This window comes from Marmota monax, unplaced genomic scaffold (assembly GCF_021218885.2).
Source record: "Marmota monax isolate L192 unplaced genomic scaffold, Marmota_monax_Labrador192_F-V1.1 WCK01_AAM20220418_F8-fsc00025, whole genome shotgun sequence".
NCBI lineage: Eukaryota > Metazoa > Chordata > Mammalia > Rodentia > Sciuridae > Marmota > Marmota monax.
The window spans coordinates 2,018,838-2,029,227 of NW_026691950.1; the positions used below are offsets into that span (position 1 = coordinate 2,018,838).

The 10,390-nt window shown below is 37.5% G+C and overlaps 1 pseudogene; it reads right to left on the reverse strand.

Moving 5' to 3' along the window:
• Positions 1–5,853: 5,853 nt before the first annotated feature.
• On the reverse strand, positions 5,854–6,399 carry LOC124091528 (large ribosomal subunit protein uL11-like; annotated as a pseudogene).
• Between the last annotated feature and the right edge of the window lie 3,991 nt (positions 6,400–10,390).

Genomic DNA, 10,390 nt, shown 5'->3' on the forward strand with positions numbered 1-10,390 from the left:
CTCATTGTTCCCCAAAATGCAGTGGCCTTTTGTGAGACTTCTCACCTCCATAGTCTTATAAACCATTTCCTCTAAAATTTCCCTCAAATATCTTTCTGGGCAGGAGGATGACGATTTGAAAAGCCAGCCTCAGCAATTTAGTGAGGCCCTAAGTAACTTAGCGAGGCCCTGTCTTAATAAAATATAAACAAAAAGGACCAGGGATGTGACTAATCTTTCTCCTTATTAAAAAAAAAAAAATCTTTCTCCTTATAATTCTAATTGGTGCTCTTTCTCTGGAGAACCTTGACTGATACAAAGACACAGACCCACATAAATATGGTTATTTCATACTAGACAAAGGTGCCAAAAACATACATTGGAGAAAAGATAGCCTCTTCAACAAATGGTACGGGGAGAACTAGAAATCCATATGCCATAAAATGAAAATAAACCCCTATCTCTCACCATGCACAAAACTCAACTCAAAGTGGATCAGGGACCTAGGAATTAGACCAGAGACCCTGCATCTAATAGAGGAAAAAGTAGGCCCAAATCTTTATCATGTTAGGTTAGACCCTGACTTCCTTAACAAGACTCCTGAAATTTTTTTATGTAAACATCCTTTAATATTCTTTTTAAAAATATTTATTTTTTTAGTTGTAGTTGGACACAATTATTTTATTTCACTTATTTATTTTTATGCTGTGCTAAGGATCGAACCCAGGGTCTCACATGTGTGAGGCAAGTGCTGTACTGCTGAGCCACAACCCCAGCCCCCTTTGATATTCTTAAGAGTATTGCTTTGATTATTTGTTGCTAATAACAATAAACTTGAGTTGGATAAAATAGCACACCCATCCATAAACTCATTTTTTTTTTTCTTTTTCAAAGTGATCTAAAAGATTCATTCAGGGCATTTCAGAAGAATCCTTTTAAAGAGACACACAAGATCCAAGAAACAGCTGACTTGGAGAATGGGAAGAACAAATTTTCTGAGAAGTCTGTTATTCAAATGTACTTCAGATACTTACTTACAAGGAATATTTGATTTTCCACTTATGAATAAAAGCCAAACTGAAGGAAGCTGATACACATGTAAGGAACATTCTCCCTGCTTTTTTGAAATGTACTAAGTCAGAAAGCCTTTGAAGCGAACAAGGAGACAGTCCTTTGCTCACTGCAGGAGACATGCAGATGCCTCTCCTTTACCAACACTGACACAGGCCTCCAGCGGGAGGGGAGTCTAAATCTGAAGACACTTTTCCACAACAGGAGCAGCAAGTTTTTCACTTTCATGCTTTATTGAAAGTAGAATATGAGTCAAAGACAGGTATTGGTAAGCAGGTTATGTTTCTAAAGAATCCCTTTTAGCTGGGCACATGGCTATAATCCCAGCAGTTTAGAAGGCTAAGGCAAGAAGATTGGAAGTTTGAGGCACCCTCAGCAATTTACCAAGGCCCTAAACAACTGTCTTAAAATAAAAAATAAAAAGGGTTAGGAATGTGGCTCAGTGGTAAAGCACCTCTGGGTTCAATCCCCAGCACCACCCCACCACCAAAATCACTTTTAGTTCAGAGCGGAATGCTATCTCATCTACTATGAAACAAATACTTCATGGATCAGTACATCTGGTATGAAACTTGAGCAAGGAAATATAACAGAATTACATTCCCTCCCACAACTCTAATTCTCACATGTAAACATGATTTGTTTTTATTGCTATTAACCTATTCAGTCTTTACTTGCCCCCTCCCTCTGCCACCTCTTTCCACCACTGATATCACCATCTACCACTGAATCTTTTTTATTTTTTAGTTGTACTTGAACACAATACCTTCATTTTATTTATTTACTTTTATATGGTGTTGAGGATTGAACCAAGTGCCTCCCAGGGGCTAGGCTATCCAAGAGCATGGGAGATCTTTCCATCTTCTAAAGTCTTCTTCAGTTTCTTTCTTTAGTGTTCTGTAGTTTTCATTGTAAAGGTCTTTCACCTCTTTTGTTAAGTTGATTCTCAAGTTTTTGTTTGTTTGTTTGTTTCTTTTTAAGGCTATTGTGAATAGGGTAGTTTTCCTAATTTCTCTTTCAGAGGATTCATCACTGAAGAATAGATATACATTTGATTTATGGGTATTGATTTTATATCCTGCTACTTTGTTGAATTCATGGAAGCAACCTAGATGCCCTTTAATAGATGAATGGATAAAGAAACTCAGCATTAAAAGAGAATAAAATTTGGGGGCATTTGCAGGTAAATGGGTGGAGATGGAGAACATCATGCTAAATGAAGTAAGCCAATCCCAAAAGCCCAAACGCCAAACATTCTCTCTGATAAGTGGATGGGGAGTGGGGACATGGGAAAAAATGGAGGAACTTTGATGGGGCAAATGGGAAGGGAGGGCACGAGGGTAGGAAAGATGGTGGAATGAGATGGACATCATTACCCTAGGTACATGTATGACTGCACATATGGTGTGATGCTACATCGTGTACAATCATAGAAATGTAAAATTGTGCTGCAATTGTGTACAATGAATCAAAATGCATTCTCATATAATATATACCGATTTAAAATAAATTTTAAAAAATTAGTGGTGAAAAGTTTAAGAACAGCATTTTTCCATAATATCAAAGTATCTCCTTCAAGATATTTATATCGATACAAAAGAAACATCAGTAACTTTACTGCCTGGTAAATATTAGCTTAACCCTGTGATCAAGACTAATATCCCAAATAAGACACTGACCTCTGATATCATCTGTTGAGAACACAGGATTGCTTCTGTGATATTGTTGCCAACAATTCATGATTTAAGTCTAATTACAAGAAAATACCAGAGAAACCAAATTGAGAAACATTTTGCAAAATGACTACAGATGCTCCTGAACTCAGGCTGGTAATATCTGGATAGCCCATCCATGATGGTTAATTTGGGGTGTTAACTTGACTGGATTAAGGAATGCCTGGATAACTTCAGGTGTGTCTGTAAGAGTGTTTCTAGGGAAGACTGGCATGTGGGTCAGCAAATGAGTGGGATAGATCCTTAGTGTGGGTGGGGGTTGGGGCTCAGATAGAACTGGAAAGGTCAAGAATGGGGAAACTCTGGTTCCTCCTTCTGTCCTTAGACATCAGACTCTGGTTTTTCAGCCTTTGAACTAGAACTTGCCCCAGCAGTCCTCTGGTGGCTCTGAGCCTTTGGCCTTCAACTGGGGACTACACTAACAATCTTGCTGGTTTGGAGCTTTTTGGTTTTTTGGACTGAGCCATGCTACTGACTTACCTGGTTCTTCAGCTTGCAGAGAGTCACTGTGGAAAATTTCACTCTGATTTTGTGACTCCATTTCCTAATAAATCAATATTCAAATATAAACATATTCTATTGATTCTGTTTCTCTGGTGAACTCTCATACATAAAAGTTGGAAGTATTTTAAGTTGAAAATGTGTGTAATTCATCTAACTTTCTGAATATCTTACCTTAGCAACACAGTACTAGATAGAGTGTTGGTGGTCTGTCCCTCCCCCAACACCATGTGGCTGAATGGGAACTTCACCCACTGCTACATCCCAGGATTTTATTCTACCGCATATCACCAGCTCAAGAAAAGATGAAAATCCAAAATACATTTTTTTTTCTGACTGTGGATCATTTTCTCACCATCTTAAAGGTGAAAAATTACAAGTTGAGCCATTGTAAGCCAGAGACTGTAATAAAACTCATCAAAAGTATCAAGGTCATGAAAATCAAGGAAGGCTGAGGAACGATTATAGATTGGTGGAGACTAAGGAAACACATCAACAAATGTCGTGTGGGATTCCAGATTGGGTCCTGAAACAAAAAAAGTGCATTAGGAGAAAAAGTGGTAAAATCTGAATAAGTTGTTCAGTTCAGTTAATTGTATTTTAGCTATGTTAATGTGCTGGTTTTAATAATTGCACTGTGGTTATGCAAGTTGTTAATGATAGAGGAAGCTATGTGAAGGGTATACATGAACTCTCAATGGTTTTTGTGACTTTTTTTGTAAGTGTAAACTTATTTCAAAATAAAATGTAAAAAAAAAGAGAGAGAGAGAGAAAGAGAGAGAATAAAGGGTAGGGATGTGGTCTATAGCGTAGAAAAAGGAGGCGCTAAGTCTCTTCCACTGAACCAAGGGCTGAGTTGGTAGCGGAGGTAGGCTTACTGGCACAGTAGCAGGAAGTGGATGGAATTTTTCAAGAGCAGACCCTGGTTGTACTCTCAATGCCAATTCATAGGGCTTACCACTGAGTGGGGAACTCAAGAAATCTTTATTGACCAGACCTGAGTTTGAATCATGACTACATTATATCATGATTTCTAGTTGTGTGACTTTGACAAGTTACTTATTCTCTCTGAGCCTCAGTTTCTTCTGAAAATGGGAACAATAATCTCAGTTATTGAGACAGAGATTAATAAGTGTTCAAAGGAATCTGTTTCCTTCTTCTGGACACACAGCTAGATAATGCTTTCCAACTTTCAATTAGGTTAGGCACATAACTGGCTGGCACTTCAGTGGCTCTGTTTGATGAAAGAATAAAAGTATTAAGATGTTCCATTCCAACCTTTATTATATCACCAGTCCTCTCTTGTGTCATTCAAGATGATACATTGTCTGGCCATGGAGGTTGTTTAAAAACAAATGAAGCCCACTGTGCTGATGATAATGATAATCCCAGTGACTCAGGAGGAGGAGTAACAGAGACAGGAGGATTGTTAAATTCAAGACCTACCTGGGCAATTTAGTGAGTCCCTCAGCAACTTAGTGAGACCCTGCTTTTTATCATAAATGAATGAATGAATAAATAAATAAATAAATAAATAGAATTGGGGATGTGGCACAATCGTGGAGTGCCCCTGGGTTCAATCTCCAGTACTATAAAGCAAACAAACAAAAAACCAAAACCAAAACAAAGAAACCCTCATAAAAATTTCTAAGAGACAATTTTTCATAAAAGATATGATTTATTTTACAAAGAACTAACTGCTAATGACTAACCCTTCCCTAATTATGAGCCATGGAGAAAAGCCATGTATTTTTAATAACTTGTCATTGAATAGAACTGGAAGAAAACAATAGCTGCAAAAAAATTTTGCTTTAGTGTTTCTTCTTCCACCCTCTTGACTAATTTGAGGATTTCAGATTATGATAGGCAGTCTGGGACAGTGGGGAGTGCTATTGTTAGAGAATGGAAGAATTGAACTTCAGCTAATAAAATCTTACTGGTTACTCAGAAAGTCTGGTAGGGTTGTTGTAACTTAGATCATGCTGACATGGTTCAGATTTTGAAACTTAACTTTTTGGGCTCAATAACAGTTAAAAAAAAAGTTAAATGAATCCATGAATTCTCAAGGCATCCAGTCTCCTGTGAGAGTAATATATAGACTAGAATGCTAATTTATTAATTTATAATGAGAAATGTAACCAGACAGCAGATTGTGTATTTTATCAGTTGCTTGAGACACTCTTTCCTTGCAGGAATAGCTTCATGGAAAGCTTAGTTATAATCAGAAAATTTTCTGGTAGAGGAATCTGGAGAAAGAAGTTTTAGATGGATAATTTTTTCTTCTGCTTTTTTTTTAGTACTGGGGATTAAACTCAGGGGCACTTTACCATTGAGCTACATCCCTAACCGTTTTTATTTTTTATTTTGAGACAGGGTTTTGCTAAGTTGTTTAGGGCCTTGCTAAATTACTGAGAGTGGCCTCCAGCTTGTGAGTCTCCTGCCTCAGCTTCCCGAGTTGGTGGGTCACAGGTAAGTACTACTGTGACCAGCTAGATGGGTAATCTTTTTTTTTTTTTTTTTTTTGTTGTTGTCAAAAGATCCTTTATTAAAATATTTTCCCATGTACTTCTTAACTAGCTGGGGACTCTACTGCACCACTACTGAGGTCATCTATGATGTCATGAGGGTGGTGGCCATCGACATTACAGCCCACAGACTGGGCAGTCCCCAGAATCTCCTTAAATAGGTCCAGAAACTTCTCTAGCTAAAGATCAGTGACGCATCTGTTGGATAATTTCATCGAAAGTAATATTTCCACTGTTTTTAATGTTTCTCTGTTTTATTTTTGTCTCCTGGTGGCTTCTTGAGGGCTTTTTTATGATCAGGGCAGAGGCAGAAGGTACTACTTCAATCTGGGCCTGTCTGTTCTGAATGGCCAGTTTCACTATAATCCTCAGACCCTTCCAATTGCCAGTTGCTTTGGCAATGTCACCACCAACTTTTTTTGGAGATACACCCAGGGGGCTTATCTTGGGGGCCTGGGCAGAGTGGCACTGACCTTGCCACAGATGCACCTCAGGTACATAACTTTGATCTCATTGGAGTCGAACTTGGGCAGCATGGTGGAGGTGGCTGGTGTTGGATAAACCTGGATTTGGGACTACCAAAGAAAGTTGCACTTTGACGTCCTCCGAAGCTAGATGGGTAATCTTATAAAATTGTGGAAACCAAATGCAACCATTTCAGTAATAAGTATTGCTAAGAAAGGGTTTCTTTTTCTCTCCTGATAGTTTTCTGTCATATGGGGTGAGCTGAAACGATGCAACTCCTTGCTATCTCTTTACTCCTAGGGAGGGAGAGAGTAATTTATCAGTTTGGTAGATTCAGGAAGAACAATGTAGAGGATGGGGATATGGTTAAGTGGTAGAGCACTTGGTTAGTACACAAGAGGCCCTGGGTTTGATCCCCAGCAACACACACACACACACACACACACACGAAGGAGAAAGAGAAAAGAGGAAGAACAACCTAGCAATTTGGGCTCATTTCCTCTTAAGAGTAAGCCTGCTTTCAGAGTGTAGGTTTTCCTCCAGGATGGAAGTTACCTGGTCCAGTGTGCTGCCTAGGGCCAACTTCTCCATTAGACACAGTGGACACAGTGTCTAGGGTCCATATTACTTTCAGAGGCTTATGAAAATGTTTTAATTTCTTTTAAAACCAGAAGAAAAACATGAACTTTTAAGTCAAAGAAAAAAAATGTTTTAATATGTAACAATTTATTTGTATTTATACCAATGTAGTCACAAAATAAAAATTTAAATATTATTTTTTTATGGGGGCGGAGGAGGACTCAAGTAAAAAAGCAAAAGTACCTCCAGTTCCATGAAAGTCATAATGAGGCCCTGTGCTGCCTGTGGAACAGGGTGGGTGAGTTCATCTCATCTCAGAGTTCAGGTGACAGGTCAGTTTGATTCTCATGAACTGTATATTCCAGCTAATCCTTACCAGTTCAAGGTGATATTTAACTTTTAATTTACCTTATGCTTGCCCCTCTCCCATCACACACCTTTTGTTTTGTTTTCAGTACTGGATATTGAACCCAGGGACTTGCACATGTTAGCCAAGCTCTCTACCACTGAGCTACCCCACCAGTGCTTTTAAAATTTTATTATGAGACAGGGTCTTGCTAAGTTGCCCAGGCTGGCCTTGAATTTGTGATTCTCCTGCCTTAGCCTCCTGAGTAGGTTACTGTGCTCAGCATGCTTGCCCATTATTTTCAATCTGGGCATGCTATTTACTGGGCTCCCTCAAGACTCTAACACAAATCACAGGAATATATATTCTTATATGTTACTATATACTTAGAAAAATAACAACAATGATGACTTGTATTTCTATATCTTATTTCAGATAAATTACAGCCAAGTACTATGTCTTACACTTTTATAATATCCCTACTAATAAGTTTTCAAGAAATATTGGTTGAATGGAGAATAACAGCCTGGTATTTATAGTATTTTTAAAAAAAATTTTTTTAGTTGTAGATGGATACAATAGCTTTATTTTTATTTATTTATTTTTATGTGGTGCCAAGGATTGAATCCAGGACCTCACGAGTGCAAGGCAAGTGCTCTACCAGTGAGCTACAAATTCCAGCCCTATTTATAGTATTTATAGAACATTATCTTTCAATTTCAGTGATAGAAATAAATTGTGGAATTTATAGAAATAAATTGTGTGTGTGTGTGTTTTTTCTTCAGTACTAGGAATTGGACCCAGGGTCCATGCACTGCTGGGCAACTGCTCTACCACGAGCTATATCCCCAGCCCTAAATTAAATAAGGTGCTTAGACTTATACCTGGCACATAGAAGATGCTATGTGTTAGCTATTATTGTTGTTGTAATTATTAATTGCAATCATAACTCAAATGAAATTTTATTTTAATTTTAAACATTCATTTTTCTTTTGTTTCAGGAAAGTTTGTAGGTTATTTATAAAAAGTTATTAATAAAAGGCTATGAAAAAAGAAATAAATTGTGCTCTTCTACATTATAGTGTTAATATTGCAATTATTTTCTGACTTATTTCATATCAGATAAAATATTGTCATTGTTTAAATTCACCTTATGTAAAAGATACATGAACATACATGAAACTTCTGTACTGAATTCTTGGAGTATACATTGTGATACCATGCTCATACAAAATATATCTAACTTCATTAACTCTAGGAGTTTCTTTGTAAATATAATTCTGGGCCTTCCAGAAATTTCCCTAAGAACTTCTTAGCTGGTGCTGGGAAGAATGACAAAAATAGTAGAAGAAGATAGTATCATCTGTAGGTTAGAAAATGTAGAGAGAGAAGGAAATGGACATTACCTTCTGAAGGAGTTAGCCTCAAAGTGTTTAGTAGTCCTAGACCTTGGAAACTCGAATATGCTGAAACTATGATAGCCAAGGTCTCTTTACCTGGAATTGTCCTTAATGCCTTTCTACCAAAAACACACCAGACCAAACCAAACAAATAAAAATTTTCCCTAATGCTTAAATTTCATCCTGATTAACAAAATTCATGAGTTTATCTTTCAGATAGGCCTTCACCAAACATTAATTGATCAGTCAAGTTCTTAGGCAGGGATTAAAAGTAAAGTCTAAAAGGTGGATGTATTACTTGTCCCCTGTCCAGCTTATATTTTCCACTAGCCAACACCACCTTAGCTTAGGGTGAATGTCTTTCAGAATGGCCTTAGATTTGGCTTCCTTCCATTGAGGGGTTGGTTGGTTGGTTGGTTTTGTACTGCAGATCGAACCCGGTTATGCTCTACCACTGAGTTATGCTCCCATATTTTTATTTTTTGTTTTGAGACAGGGTTTCACAAGTTGCCCAAGCTGGGCTCAAACTTGAGATTCTTTTGTTTCAGCCTCTTGAGTGCCTGGGTTCAGGTGTGCACCACCGTGTCTGGCCTGGATAGTTTTTTTTTTTTCCCCCTTTAATCGTATAATCAAATTTTGAGAACCCAAATAAACTCCATTACAAAGATTTTTTTCACTTCATTTCCACAAGCATTTACAGAAAACTACCAGAATAGATACTTTTGGATGAAACTATCAGAAAACAATTCAAGTTAGTTTAGGCCAAAAAAGAGGGAGATTTATTATAAGAATACAAGAATGTTTTGAAGAAACCAAGGGGAGCTGGCACCAGGAAAGAGTTGGAATCAAGTTGTTCAGAGACCAGTCTTTTCTCTTCATCTTTTTGCTTTGTTGGCTTCATTCTTTAAAACAGCTTCCTTTCCTCTCCAGTTCCCATGCGCAATGCAGTTGTTCCCAGTTCATGAATTAAACCCACAGACTCAGTGGTGCAAAGAAACCAAATTTCTCTAGAATCCTAAATCTTTTATGCTAACTTAGGTGCAATTTACTTATTAAAAATCTTTATGTATTTATTTATTTTTTATTGTGGTGCTGAGGATTGAACCCAGTGCCTCATGCATGCTAGGCGAGCGCTCTACCTCTGAGCCACAACCCCAGTCCAAGTGCTATTTACTTTTACATAGAAAATATTCATTTGATTCAAAATGACCCTTCATACCTGCAAGTTCTATTAACTGAAGATTGAAAATATTCAGGAAAAAAAGAAAAATTACTGGGTGTGGTGATGCAGGTCTGCAATCCCAGAGACTTGGGAGGCTGAGGCAGGAGTTCAAGGTTGGCCTCAGCAATTTAGTGAGACTGAATATCAAAATAAAAATTAAAAAGGGCTGGTGATGTAGCTCAGTGATAGAGCACCCTTGAGTTGGATCCTCAGTACAAAAAAGAAAAAACAAAAACCACACATTTGGACTGAATATATACAGACTTTTCCCCTGTCATTATTCTCTAAACAATATGGTTTAACAATTATTTACATAGCATTTCCATTGTATTAGGTTTTGCAGATAATCCAGAGATGATTTAAAGCATAGAGAAGGATTGACTACATAATATGAAATATTATATCATTTAATACAAGGGACTTGAATGGATTTTGGTATCCACAAAGGGTCCTGAAACAATCACATGTGGGATACCAAGGGAAGACTGTATAGTGAAAAATCTCTCCATCCTCTTTCCTTTAGTCACTCAGTTCACTTTCTCAAAGACAACCAATGGAACAGTTTGTTC